General features: G+C 40.4%; 1 protein-coding gene across 3 annotated transcripts in view; it reads left to right on the top strand.

Moving 5' to 3' along the window:
• gjc2 (gap junction protein gamma 2) overlaps positions 1-15,787 on the top strand; it is a 60,109-nt gene that overhangs the window by 25,111 nt on the left and 19,211 nt on the right. The gene's annotated exons all lie outside the window — the stretch shown is intronic.

The raw sequence follows: 15,787 nt of genomic DNA, 5'->3' as shown, positions 1-15,787 counted from the left end.
TGATTAGCATTGGATGGCTTTGCAGTTTCAAACCCTGGCTGCTTCCTGCTTGGGGGAATCCTTTGTTGGGAGGTGTTAGCTCTGCCCCTGATTGTTTCCTGTCTGGAATTCCCCAGTTTTCAGAGTGTCATTCTTTATTTACTGTCCTGATTTTAGAGTTTTAAAATAGTGATAACCAGATTTTGTTCATTTTCATGGTTGAGTCCTCCCAAGAAAGGATTCCCCCAGGCAGGAATCAGACAGGCAAGCTTTTCAATGCTAATCAAGGTGATTAATTGCAACATTCACACTTCTCTCCAACAAACAAGAGTTCTTTCTCCCACCCTGGACCTTCCAGATATATAAACCCCACTTGCCTAGTTTCTAGCAGACCTTGCAACCTCTGAGGATGCCTACCATAGAAGTGGGCAAAATGTCAGGAGAGAATGCTTCTGAAACATGTCCAGACAGCGTGAAAAACTCACAGCAACCTACTCAGAATTCCTGGAAGAATTATAGAATCAGAGACTTGGAAGACAGCTTGTGGGCTATGCAGTCCAACCCCATTCTGCCAAGAAGCATGAAAATCGTATTCAAAGCATTCCCGACAGATGGCCATCCAGTCTCTGCTTAAAAGCCTTCAAAGAAGGAGCCCCCACCACATTGATGAGATTTAGATACAGATCAGAATCCAATGGTAACAGTTACATCAGTCAAGTTTTGTCAACAAGCGCTCGCTTGTCAACATCATAAACTTAAGGGAATATTTACGTGTCTTTAATGGTATTAGTTTTTGTATGATCTTGTTACAGTTGAGTCTCACTTATCCAAGCTAAACAGGCCGGCAGAACCTTGGATAAGCGAATATCTTGGATAATAAGGAGGGATCAAGGAAAAGCCTATTAAACATCAAATTAGGTTATGATTTTACAAATTAAGCATCAAAACTTCATGTTATACAACAAATCTGACAGAAAAAATAGTTCAATATGCAGTAATGTTATGTTGTAATTACTGTATTTACGAATTTAGCACCAAAATATCAGGATATATTGAAAACATTGACTACAAAAATGCCTTGGATAATCCAGAACCTTGGATAAGCAAGTCTTGGATAAGTGAGACTCTACTGTATTAATATTGTTTGGTTCTAATTGTTTTGTTTTATCTGTTGATCACTTAAAGTTCATTTAAGTTTGGTTGAAAACAGAATAAGTACGGAGAGCTGAAATTAGTCCCATAAACATCTGTTGGTGCAAATTGTCTTGCTGGAATGAGTCCTGAGAATGGATCCATCCTTTTTGGAGTCTCCATCAAACCTAGAGTTTTGCTAGAGAGCCATAGGTCCTGCCTCATTATAATAACATTATAATAGCATTATAACCAACATAGTTGGTTTCCAAAGTTTTGCATTAGATTTTACCCCCTTGGATTTACAAAGGGGATTCAGAGGGACCTAATTTGGAAAGAGTCTGCTGTAATGCTCTGATACAAGTACTTTTGGCTAGGAAGACGTCGGCGGCAGAGGAATGCGGAAAGGAAAAGAGCGCATTGTTCTGGCACTGGACGAGGGGGAGACCTCTGCGGAGGGCGAGCCAAAGTAAATATTTGCAACACGGGCCAAGGCTGTGCAAAGGAGGGGCTGCCGGGTGTCAGCCAGGCAGTAAAACCCATCCCTCCTGGGGTGTCTACACACTGTCGAATCAATGTAGTTTGACTAAACTTTGGCTGCCATGGATCAATGCCAGGGGTCCCCAAACTTTTGAAGCAGAGGGCCGGTCCACAATCCTTCAGACTGTTGAGGGGCCGAATTATCATTTGAAAAAAACAAAACAAATTCCTATGCATACTGCACATGTCTTATTTGTAGTGCAACAACAACAACAACGAAAAAACAATACAATATTTAAAAATGAAAACAATTTTAACCAACATAAACCTATCAGGATTTCAATGGAAAGTGTGGGCCTGCTACTGGCCAATGAGATAGTCAAGTTAATTAGGATTGTTGTTGTTGTGTGACTTCAAGTCATTTCAGACTTTGGCCGAGCCTAAGTCTAAAATGAATTATTTATTTACTACATTTATATCCCACCCTTCTCACCCCGAACGGGACTCAGAGCAGCTGTATGTACATACAATATATTATATTATTAACATAACACAACATTAGCATTTTATATTACTATATTGAACTATACCACTATACTATTATATAATATGTAATATATTATTATTATTATTATTATTATTAATAATAATAATAATAATAATAATAATAATAATAATTTTATTCTTATATCCCGCCCCATCTCCCCGGAGGGACTCGGGGCGGCTTACATGGGGCCATGCCCAGACACGGCAGCACAAATCAGATAAAACATTAAACCGAGCAGTAAAACTTCAACATGATTAAAAACAGTCATAAAATTAATATTATTATATGGTATTACTATTAGTATTATATTGTATAACATATTATTATCAATATTATATGTATATACAATATATATTATTAAAACTGATATAAAAATATTATATTATAAAACTGAGGGCGGGGGCCAGGTAAATGAACTTGGAGGGCCGCATCCGGCCCCCGGGCCTTAGTTTGGGGACCCCTGATCAATGCTATGGGTTCCTGGAAGCTGTAGTTTGGTGAGGAAAAAACACTCCTTGGGAGCTAAAGACTTTGCAAAACTACAACTCCTAGGATTCCATAGCATTAGACCAGGGGTCCCCAAACTAAGGCCCGGGGGTCGAATGCGGCCCTCCAAGGCCATTGACCTGGCCCCCGCCCTCAGTTTTAGACTTGGGCTCGCCCAAAGTCTGAAATGACTTGAAGGCACAACAACAACAATCTTACTTGATTATCTCATTAGCCAGAAGCAGGCCCACACTTCCCACTGAAATCCTGATAAGTTTACAGTATGTTGGTTAAAATTATTTTTATTTTTAAATATTGTATTGTTTTTTCATTTACCAATATTGTAAATGAAATATTGTAAATGAATGATATGGTAATAATATAATATATTGTAATAAAACTATTGTGTATACATATAATATTGATAATAAATATTATAATGTAATACAATATAATATTTATTTATTTATTACAGTATTTCTACCCCGCCCTTCTCACCCAATAGGGGACTCAGGGTGGCTAATAATAAAAATAAAAATAATAATAATACAATATAATAATATTGTATAATATAATAATATTAATTATATATTATATATTAAATGTAATATTACTAATAGTATTACGGTATAGTGGTATAGTGCAATATAGTAATATATAATGCTAATATTGTGCTATGCTAATAATATAATATATTGTATGTACATACAACTTCGGGGTGAGAGAGGGTGGGGTAGAAATGTAATAAATAAATCATTGTTGCTGGGGGGTTTTTTTGCACTACAAATAAGACATGTGCAGTGAGCATAGGAATTTGCTCGGTTTTTTTTCAAATGATAATTCGGCCCCTCAACAATCTGAGGGACCATGAACTGGCCCTCCACTTAAAAAGTTTGAGGACCCCTGCATTAGACCGTGGTAGTAAAAGTCATACCAAACTGCACTAATCCAACAGTATAACTGCAGTGTGTTGACGAAGGCTTTCATGGCCGGAATCACTGGGTTGCTGTGAGTTTTCAGGGCTGTATGGGCCATGTTCCAGAAGCATTCTCTCTTGACATCCATCATCATGGAAAAGAAAGCCAACTTTGAACCGGTGAGTTCAAAACTACAACTCCAGGTTATCCAACACTGAGCCATAGCAGTTCAAGTGGGGTCAAATAGCATTAAATTCCATAGCCCTACATGGATCAAAAGCTTGGAAACACTACTTTTTGGGAGGTGCTCAATCCCAAACAGCAAGTTCTGGAAATCTAGAAATGTGAGAGCAGAAATGAGTCCCTTCGGGGAGATGGAGGCGGGGTATAAGAATAAAGATTATTATTGTTATTATTAATTTGTTGTCGACAGCTTTCATGGCCAGAATCACTGGGTTGCTGTGAGTTTTCCAGGCTATATGGCCATGTTCCAGAAGCACTCTCTCCTGACGTTTCGCCCACATCTACGGCAGGCATCCTCAGAGGTTGAGAGGTGTGTTGGAAACTAGGCAAGTGAGGTTTATATCTCTGTGGAATAATGTCCAGGGTGGGAGAAAGAACTCTTGTCTGTTGGAGGCATATGTAAATGTTGCAATTGGCTACCGTGATTAGCACTGAATGGCCTTAAAGCTTCAAAGCCTGGCTGCTTACTGCCTGGGGGAATCCTTTGTTGAGAGGTATTAGCTGTCCTTGATTGTTTCCTGTCTGGAATTTCCCTGTTTTCTGAGTATTGCTCTTTATTTACTGTCCTGATTTTAGAGTGTTTTAAATACTGGTAGCCAGATTTTGTTCATGTTGATAGTTTCCTCCTTTCTGTTGAAATTGTCCACATGCTTCTTGTGGATTTCAGTGGCTTCTCTGTGGAGTCTGACATGGTGGTTGTGAGAGTGGTCCAGCATTTCTGTGTTCTCAAATAATATTCTGTATCCAAGTTGATTCATCAAGTGCTCTGCTATGTCTGACTTCACTGGTTGAATCAATCTGCCGTCCTTTTCATGTTCCTTGATTTGTGTTTGGGCGCAATGAAATATATGTGCTTGGACTCTTCCATTCCAAAGCAATAGGGCTGAAAAGGTAGTTTTGGGGGATGTGGCAACCATATAATAACCACAACATCTCTCTATCTATTTGTTCATTCATCCATCCCAGGTCCATTTAACAGAGACATTCCCATTCCAAAGCAATGAGATCTCAAAGGCAGTTTTGGGGAGCTCCTTTCATGTTCCTTGATTCATGTTTGGGTGTGTTTAGCTTAGAGAAAGGAAGTTTGAAACCTTTGACCATTTTGGTCATCTTCCTATGGATACATTCAGTTTGTCAGTGGATTCCAGTGCACAGAATTGGACACAGGATGATTCCAAATGAGGAATAATTGCCTCAATTTAAACACTATGCTATTGATACAACTTAGAAGAGCATTGGCTTTTTAAGTTGCTGTATAACACTCTTGGCTCATGTTTAGCTTGTGTTCTGCTAAGACTCCTCGATCCCTTTCACACGTATTGTTTCCAAACCAGGTGCACCCCATCCTATATCTCTGCATTTTAATTTTCCTTCCGTCGAATGTAATGTCCTCAGATGTTTTTTTTTCTGATGACTCATCAGATCATAAAGCTCGATTTGTGTTGATCTCACCTTTTTGGCAAAAACAACTCCATTCTGGTGTTAACGAGCCCTTTCCAAAGGCCAAGAAGCGCACTTCCCAGCTGCCGGTGGAAAATGCACAAACGGACCGAAAGGGCCACGTCGTGCGTTTCAGAGCCGGCCGTTCGTTTCCTGCTCTCCATCCAGATACGGGATGGACAGAGCCTTTCTCAAAGCTGACATTGCTTGGGTTTGACTCATAACGTGAATGGCTGAGTTACACCTAGTTCCAGCTATTGAAATGCAGGCCGCCTTTGCCGTCTCCCGGGAGCTGACCCTCCCATTGTTGGTGGAAGCGGCGATGACATGTCCGGATTATTGCCTATTCACTCTTTCCAATGACTTTTAACTTCTTTTAGTTTATTACCTTTGCTTAATTTTAATTTTTTTTTTTTTTTTGCTGAGGCTGGAATTCCACCCGGCTGTGACAATCCGGTGCAGATACAGTTGGAGGAACTGTATCTTTGGTTTTAGCCAAAGAATATTAACAATGGAGAATGATGGGCCACGGTTTCATCTCCAAATGAAGCACTCACAAATAGCCGAAATCATACAAGAATCCCCATATCTATATACAGTAGAGTCTCACTTATCCAACATAAATGGGCCGGCAGAATGTTGGATAAGCGAATATGTTGGATAATAAGGATGCATTAAGAAAAAGCCTATTAAACATCAAATTAGGTTATGATTTTACAAATGAAGCACCAAAACATCATGTTATACAACAAATTTGACAGAAAAAGTAGTTCAATATGCAGTAATGCTATGTAGTAATTACTGTATTTACGAATTTAGCACCAAAATATCATGATGTATTGAAAACATTGACTACAAAAATGTGTTGGATAATCCAGAACGTTGGATAAGCGAGCGTTGGATAAGTGAGACTCTACTGTATATATAAATGTAATGTACGTTTGTAAGACTGCGTAAACAACAAAACCACTGAACCAAATCACACCAAAATTGGCCACAATACACCAACACATCCAAGGTATGTCCTTCACTCAACCCCCCCCCCCCAAAAAAAAAATTGGATTGGCCTAGGTATAACACAGCCAGGCATTGAAGCTGCAGGGCTATTCTATGCAATTCGACCAGACCAACAAAGGATTAACCTTGGTAGAAGATGGCCAGGCTTTGAAGCAGCAATACTTTTCTGTACTGTTGAAGCTGACTAACCAAAGATTCCCCTAGGTAACAAGCAGCCAGACTTTGAATCAGCAAGGCTATTCATTACAATTCTAGCAGCGCCAAAAACCATTCCCCTGGAACGCAAGTACCCAGGCTTCCAAGCAGCAAGCCTATTCCATTGTAGTCTATCTCACCAAACAAGGATTCACATAAGAAGAAAACGTAAGAAAAAAACAGCCAGGCTTTGAGGCTGCAAGACTATTCACTGCTATTCCACCTGGCCAACAAAGGATTCACATATGCCACAGCAATGCGTGGCTGGACACAGCTAGTATACATATATATTAGCTTGGGCAGTACCTGGGTTATTTGAAAAAGGTATTGTTTGTTTTCAAGTGTTAGTAATTAACTAAATGATATTACCTAACACTATTTATTAGAAAAAAGCCAGTCTTTGATTTAGTTTTTTTTATGAATGCTCCCATTAGAAAATACGTAACAATGTGGGTGAACTACAGATCGCAGAATCGTGGGTCAATCCTTCCCAAACCAAGCCTGTATGCACAGCTAGCCATGTTGGGTCTCTGTGCCAAGTTTGGTGCAGATCTGTCGTTTTCTGAGTTCAGTGGTTTCTGGATAAGAGTGAACTATAACTCCCATATGCGAAAGACAATCACCCCCAAACCCCGCCTGTATTCACAGTTGGCTATGTTGGATCTGTGTTGGGGGGTGGGGGCAGCTAATTAATTATTACATAGAATCATAGAATAGTAGAGTTGGAAGAGAACTCATGGGCCATCCAATCCAACCCGCTGGCAAGAAGCAGGAAATCGCATTCTAACAGTGTGATTGGTTAGAAGCCATGATCATCAAGTTTGCAGATGACACCAAACTGAGAGAGAAACCGATCACATTCACACTGGCCTCCAACAGACAAGAGTTCTCCCCCCCCCCCCCAACCCAGGAACCTCCACAGATATATAAACCATCCTTGCTAATTTTCTCCATATACCTCACAACCTCTGAGGATGCCTGCATAGATGTGGGTGAAACGTCAGGAGAGAATGCTTCTGGAACATGGCCAGACAGCCCAGAAAACACACAACAACCCTGTGATCCCGGCCATGAAAGCCTTCGACAATACAGGATAGTTATAGCTGAGCATTCAGCTCACAGCAAGCAGAGTGTGAAGTGCCATGTGACTGTAAAGGATCTAGAGCTTAGGAGGCAAAGATCCAGAGTTCAGTCTTTTTAAATGACAAAATTTTTATTTACAAAAATAAAAACTACAGTAGAGTCTCGCCTATCCAAGCTAAACTGGCTGGCAGAACGTTGGATAAGCGAATATGTTGGACAATAAGGAGAGATTAAGGAAAGGCCTATTAAACATTAAATTAGGTTATGATTTTACAAATTAAGCACCAAACATCATGTTGTACAACAAATTTGATAGAAAAAGTACAGTAGAGTCTCACTAATCCAAGCCTCGCTTATCCAAGCCTCTGGATAATCCAAGCCATTTTTGTAGTCAGTGTTTCCAATATATCGTTATATTTTGGTGCTAAATTCATAAATACAGTAATTAAGACATAACATTACTGCGTATTGAACTACTTTTTCTGTCAAATTTGTTGTATAACATGAAGTTTTGGTGCTTAATTTGTAAAATCATAATCTAATTTGATGTTTAATAGGCTTTTCTTTGATCAGTCCTTATAATCCAAAATATTCGCTTATCCAAGCTTCTGCCGGCCCGTTTAGCTTGGATTAGTGAGACTCTACTGTAGTTCAATATGCAGTAATGCTATGTAGTAATTACTGTATTTACGAATTTAGCACCAAAATATCACGATATATTGAAAACATTGACTATAAAAATGCATTGGATAATCCAGAACATTGGATAAGCGAGTGTTGGATAAGTGAGACTCTACTGTACATTTCTTGATAGTAAAGAACTGGGCCTAAGCTTCTGTCTTACTCCATCTCTCTACACCTCTCCTAACACACACGAGCAGAGAGAGATCTCAATACACACAGCACGCACGCACACGCACACACATGTAAAAACAGAAAGTCAAACACAAAAGACATACACCTGCAAAATATCCATTCTACATAACCAATGAGAATGAGAGCAGAAACTGAGTGGAGAGAAGAAATAGATACATTCCAGGGAAAGGAATTTCCCCGTAGCCTATTCTAAGCTAAGTAATTACTCATTGAGGACTGCAGACTTGGGCAGTACAGTTATCACTTTGAAACTTCCAATGCTGGAAGTTTGTAGTTTTAATTCTTCAGCAAAGGAGGCTAAAGGACCATGTAGAACTGAAATGTGCGTGATTCTGTAGCATTGAGCCATGGAATTTAAAGTGGTATTAAACTGCATTAACTATTATCAGTGTAGATTTGCCCTAGGACAGCAATGATGCACACAGTTCCCTCTGGTTCTCCTTGTCTTCCAAATGACTAATGTTACAAATGTCCTATCTTTGGAAAAAGCACAAGGGCTGCTTTGTCGACATCAGAGAAGCTGCCGAAAGTCACGGCGAGGCTTTTTTTGAAGCAAGACCTTTTTATTTAGACTCACCGCTAGTGGCATCTTTCATAAGAGCAAAGATCAAATTAGGCTCAAGGCTCCGGAGACAAAGAGACCTTTTCATGGCGGGGATTTGATCTCCATTTGCAGCCAGATGTTTTCAAGACATACAGACAGCTGATTTATTAAAATATTGTCCCTACTGAATGAGAAAACGGGGCTGGATTTGGGGCTCTGAATCAGTTTGGGAAGGAGACAAACATGCAGGTATTTTTTTTGCAAAATAATAATAATAATACTTTATTTTTCTATCCCTCCACCATCTCCCCGAAGGGACTCGGGGCGGCTAACATGGGGCAATGCCCAAAACAAAACAGAATAAAGCAATTACAATAGATATCAAACCAGAAACAGTAATAACATAAACCAAATCAAATAAACAATTTAAACATTTTAAAAATGCAATAAAACACATAAAATCAGAACAAATGAGTAATAATACAAAAGGGAAATGATAAGGCCCAGATTGGTCAAGGTGGACAGACTTTATTCAAAGGTACCATCAATTATTGCTTGAGATAGGAAAAGGGAAATTGCACCTGGATCATAGCTATTCCAGTGGGCGCTTATGGCATGCTCTCCTTGCTCTGCAGTGAAAATTACCGAAATATTCAGGTTCAAATCTTGGAAAGGTTGTCACATTGAGGAGGGTTGGGAGCTTGTTTTCTGTCATTCTGGAGACTATAATTCAAGCTACAGGAAAATAGATTCCACCTAAACATTAGGAAGAACATCCTGACTTTCAGAGCTATGGAATCCACTGTTGCCTCGGAGTCCGGAAGAGTCTCCTTCTCTGGAGATTTTTAACCAGAAGTTGAATGGCCATCTGTCGGGAGGGTTTGAATGGTGTCTTCCTGTTTGTGGGTGGGCCTTGGGGGTCCCTTCCAACTCAAGGATACTATTACTGGGTGAAGGGCCCTGTTAACAATGCTATAACAGTGTAATAGTGTTACAGTAACTGTTATAGTGCTACAATATAGTGCTTGCTTCATCAATGTTTAACATTTACACAAATGCTCAGCCATTGCCAGAAAGGACAGAGATTTTCATCTATGCTGATGATCGTGCCATCACTGCTCAAGCAGGGAGTTTGAAACGGTTGAACAGAAGCTCTCTGAAGCTTTAGGTGCTCTTACTGCCTGTCACAGGGGAAACCAGCTGATCCCTAATCCATCTAAAACACACATGTGCTTTTCATCTTAAGAACAGAGAAGCATCTCCAGCTCTGAGGATTGTCTGGGAAGGAATCCCACTGGAGCATTGCAGCACAACAACATAACTGGGAGTCACTCTGGACCGTGCTCTGACTTCCAAGAAGCACTGCTTGAATATCAAGCAAAAAGTGGGTGCTAGAAATAATATCATAGGAAAGCTGACTGGCACAACCTGGGGATCGCAACCAGACACAGTGAAGACATCTGCCCTTGCGCTTGGCTACTCTGCTGCTGAATATGCATGCCCAGTGTGAAACACATCTCATTATTGTTAAAACAGTGGATGTGGCTCTTAATGAGACATGCTTCATTATCACGGGATGTCTATACCCTATAAAGCTGGGGATATTATATTGTTTAGCAGGTATTGCACCACTTGATATCTGCTGGGAAGTAGCAGCCAGCAATGAAAGGACCAAGACAGTGACATCTCCGGCCCAGCCCTGTTCGGCTATCAGTCAGCAAGCCAATGACTTGAATCAAGAAACAGTTTCCTAAGATCTACAGAGATACAGGGACACCTAAGCAAGCGAGAGTCCAAAAGTGGCAGGCTAAAACCTAGAACCAAATCAGTGGCTGACGCCAGATGAGAGACTCCCTCCTGGGCACAGAGAAGACTGGGCGACATGAAAGGCACTGAACGGATGGCACTCTGGCACCACGAGATGCAGAGCCAACCTTAAGAAATGGGACTACAAAGTGGAGTCCATGACATGCAAGTGTGGAGAAGAGCAAACCACAGACCACTGACTACAATGCGGTCTGAGCCCTGCCACATGCACAATAAAGGACCTTCTTATAACAACATCAGAGGCACTCCGAGTGGCCAGATTCTGGTCAAAGGACATTTAACATAATGCCGAATTTTTAACTTTGTTAGTGATTTTTAAATACATTATAGCTGTATTCTCAATTTGCTTCTGACACGATAAATAAGTGCTACAATGGTGTAATGCCATGATCTCTTATGTTGTTTTGGCAAGGTGCAACGAAGAAGGAGAGGAGGTTGTAAATGGCTGGACTGGTAATGCTATTCTTTAGTGTTTCTGAAGGTTTGCCAGGAAAGAAAGCAATCTTGCTTGAATAGCATTTTTGCAGACAACATAATTGTTGGCAGAGTGAAGGCTTTTAATGTAGTGAGCTATACAAAACACAATAATGGTTCAAAACATAAGTAATACACAATATATATATTAGAGCATCATATACATATTACATTCACAGAATCAATGCTCAGTCTTATGGTACATAACCCACAAGTATCTAACTCAGTATTATAAAGCAAACAAGATGATATAAGTCTCTGCATATTTATGATCAAGAACAGAACCCTTATTTAAAATATATGATTTATTATGGGAGATACATAGATGATGTATTTACAATTTTTACATCTCACCATATACATATTGTGTACTACTTATGTTTTGAACCATTATTGTGTTTTGTATATAGCTCGTTACATTGTTTAGAATAGACATCTCTGTTTATCCAAGAGTGAAGGCTTTTGCCATAAGTGTTTAGGACATTTCATGAACAGAATCTTTCTGACCCTTACGAGTGCAACTATCACAATTTCTATAAACAAATGGATGTTCTCAGAGTTGAACAGCCAACTACCAAGTTGTTCTCACTCCCTTATCGGTGGCATTGACCCTTTGCAGTGGCAGCAATTAGGAAGAAATCCATAGAAAAAGACTCAAAAAGTGATTCAGAAATTTTAACCCATTAAATGATTTAATTCTTGGGTTGCTGTGAGTTTTTCTGGTTGTATGGCCATGTTCCAGAAGCATTCTCTCCTGACGTTTTGCCCACATCTATGTCAAGCATCCTCAGAGGTTTTGAGGTCTGTAGGAAACTAGTCAAGTAGGGTTTATATATCTGTGGAATAACGTCCAGGGTGGGAGAAAGAATTCTTGTTTGTTTGAGGCAAATGTAAACATTGCAATTGGCCACCTTGATTAGTATTGAGTAGCCTTGCAGCTTCAAAGCCTGGATGCCTCCTGCCTGGGGTTATCCTTTGTTGGAAGATGTTAGCTGGCCCCAAATGTATCTTGTCTGGAATCAGGGCCAGTGAACACCTCCCAACAAAAAATGCCCCTCAGGCAGGAAGCAGCCAGGCTTTGAAGCTGCAAGGCTATTCAATTCTAATCAAGGTGGACACTTGCATCAGGCAGATAAGAGTTCTTTCTCCCACCCTGGGCATTCAACAGGTATATAAACCCCACTTGCTTAGATTCCAACAGACTTCACAACCTCAGAGGATGCCTACCATAGATGTGGGGAAAACATCAGGAGAGAATGCTTCTGGAACATGGCTTTCAACCATTTTAAATTATATTAGTTTGGGAACTCAGATTGGAAAAAAAAGACTAAGGGTGAATCTGCACTGCATAATGAATGCAGTTTGACACCGCTTTAACTGCCATGGCTCAATACTATGGAATCCTGGGATCTGTAGTTTGGTGAGCCACCAGCACTCTTTCAAAAGAGAAGGCTAAAAGACCTTGTAAAACTACAACTCCCAGGAATCCATAGCATTAGGCAATAATAGTAAAAGCTGTATCAAACTGTACTAATCCAATACAGTAGAGTCTCACTTATCCAACATTCTGGATTATCCAATGCATTTTTGTAGTCAATGTTTTCAATATATCGTGATATTTTGGTGCTAAATTCATAAATACAGTAATTACTACATAACATTACTGCGTATTGAACTACTTTTTCTGTAAAATTTGTTATATAACATGATGTTTTGGTGCTGAATTTTTAAAATCATAATCTAATTTGATGTTTAATAGGCTTTTCCTTAATGCCTCCTTATTATCCAACATATTTGCTTATCCAACGTTCTGCTGGCCCGTTTATGTTGGATAAGTGAGACTCTACTGTAGTATAAATGCAATCATTGATGGGCATTTTTCAGGAGTGCTTTAGTAGGGCATTCCTATGTGGCCAGGGGTTGGACTAGATGGCTTTTGGAGTTCCCTTCCAATTTGATGATTCTGTGAAAGCAAAACTTTTTTGTTAGCATTATCCAGCAATTGGATATTAAACCGTGGCCTACGAGGACCTTTTGGAGGAGAAAGAGGGAGGAAAAGATGGAGAATTTTTTGTGTGTGTGGATGGGATTATTACGATAAAAGATAGGAAACGTCTCCATGGGATGGGCATGTTCCCCTGGGCACTGCACTGGCCTTCCTTCCCTCCTTCATTGATGGGAACTCATTCATGAAAAACATCCATCATTAAGGAAAGGAAAGCCAACTTTGAACTGTTGGGTGCGCATTTTATCAAGGCAATGAATGAAGTTAGTTTTTTCCCTACTCTTTTCTAAAACTTTGTTTTTTCAGCTGCTCCACCTTTGCTGCTATTTTATTTATGTATTGCCCTCTATATTCCCTTTCAAAGTAGATCGCAAGCTGAACATGAGCCAGCAGTGTGATGCGGCAGCTAAAATAGTCAATGCGATTCTAGGTCCCTTTGAACTCTAGGATTTAATGTTTGGTAGCAGGGCAGTGTTACAAGGCTATAATAGTGTTGAAGCAGTTCAGTAGTAAAGGTAAAAGTTTTCCCCTGACATTAAGTCCAGTCATGTCCAACGCTGGGAGTTGGTGCTCATCTCCATGTCTAAGCCGAAGAGCCGGCGTTGTCCTTAGACACCTCCAAGCTCGTGTGGCCACTGGCATGACTGCATGGAGCTTATACTAACAAGTATCCACTAATGGAATAATAACAATGTATTAGATATCATTAAACAGATGTATTATGTACAATAAATGAATATAAACGTCAGATTACAAATCACAATCAAACTGTTGCATTCACAGTGTGATGAATGGTAGTTGCATTCACAATTGAGTTAACTTTATTGTTTATTATCTTGATCCTTCGTAAAAGATGAGTAGACCCCTGATCCACTATCGGTTTCCACTACAGTAGAGTCTCACTTATCCAATGCAAACGGGCCGGCAGAACGTTGGATAAGTGAATATGTTGGATAATAAGGAGAGATTAAGGAAAAGCCTATCAAACATCAAACTAGGTTATGATTTTACAAATTAAGCACCAAAACATCATGTTATACAAGAAATTTGACAGAAAAAGTAGTTCAATACACTGTAACATTATGTAATAATTACTGTATTTACGAAATTAGCACCAAAATATCACGATGTATTGAAAACATTGACTACAAAAATGCGTTGGATAATCCAGAACGTTGGATAAGCAAGTATTGGATAAGTGAGACTCTACTGTACTTACAGTCTTCGTCTGGTGGTAAGGTCTGCAAGTATTGGGTAACATTAATACAATTGTACAGAGTGTTTTCTGGCCTAGTAAAATTGACTTGCTAGTATAAGCCCTTGGGAACCCATTTTTTTCTTGTATGACTGCCATTACCTTCCCACCGGAGCGGTACCTATTTATCTACTCACATTTGCATGTTTTCGAACTGCTAGGTTGGCAGAAGCTGGGGCTAACAGCAGGAGCTCCCCCCTGCTCCCCAGATTCAAACTGCCGACCTTTCGGTCAGCAACTTTAGCATATCAGTGACTTAACCGGCTGCGCCACCAAGGGCTCCCTGCACTTCATTGATGTAACACTATATATGGGTGGACCAATGTATGTATGTCTGTGTTAAACAACAAACAGGAGATTTTCGTGTTCCCATGTTGCAAAACAGGGTTGGACTGGATGGCCTTGAGGGGACCCCTTCTAACTCTAGGTTTCTAGTATTCTACTGAAGGTACTGGACCTTAATCCTTACCAAAAACAGAACCATTTCTTTCTCTGAATAGAGTGTTGAAAGGTAAGAGCCGAACCTGAAAGAAGCAGTGAACTCGTCTCTTTTCTCAAACTAGGGCACCATTTATGGCTTTGTAAAATAATGCCTGGCTGTGGAAATAGCATTGGTTACCCCCTTGCATTGCCATTGGTGCTTTCCTAACTGTGATATGGTTAGGAAAGCACTAACTGATCCGCAGCACCCAAACCCTTATATATGAGATCGACTTATACTTATACGGTGCTCCATGCAGTCATGCCGGCCACATGACCTTGGAGGTGTCTACGGACAATGCCGGCTCTTTGGCTTAGAAATGGAGATGAGCACCAACCCCAGAGTCGGACACGACTGGAATTAACGTCAGGAGAAACCTTTCCCTTTACTATACATCTGTATACAGGCTGTCCTTGAGTTACAAATGACTCATAGTTAAGAACAGGGGTTAGACATCCGGAAGTGAATAAATCTACTTCTAGGAAGGGAAATCCACTCCTGGAAGAGTTATTATCATGGGGTAAAGAGGTCTCTGGCGCCCCCGGTGGCTCAGCATGTTAAAAGTGCTGAGCTGCTGAACTTCGCAGGTTCGAATCCAGGGAGCAGACTGAGCACCCGCTGTTAGCCCCAACTTCTGCCAACCTAGCAGTTTGAAAACGAGCCTCCAGTGGCCTAGGGGATAAAAGCCTCGTGACTTGAAGGTTGGGTTGCTGACCTGAAGGCTGCCAGGTTCGAATCCCACCCGGGGACAGCGCGGATGAGCTCCCTCTATCAGCTCCAGCTCCACGCGGGGACATGAGAGAAGCC

The sequence above is a fragment of the Anolis carolinensis genome, chromosome 6, assembly GCF_035594765.1.
Source record: "Anolis carolinensis isolate JA03-04 chromosome 6, rAnoCar3.1.pri, whole genome shotgun sequence".
In the NCBI taxonomy this organism is placed as follows: Eukaryota; Metazoa; Chordata; class Lepidosauria; order Squamata; family Dactyloidae; genus Anolis; species Anolis carolinensis.
The sequence above is the reverse complement of the archived record's forward strand: the minus strand, read 5'-3'. Positions and strand labels throughout refer to the sequence as shown.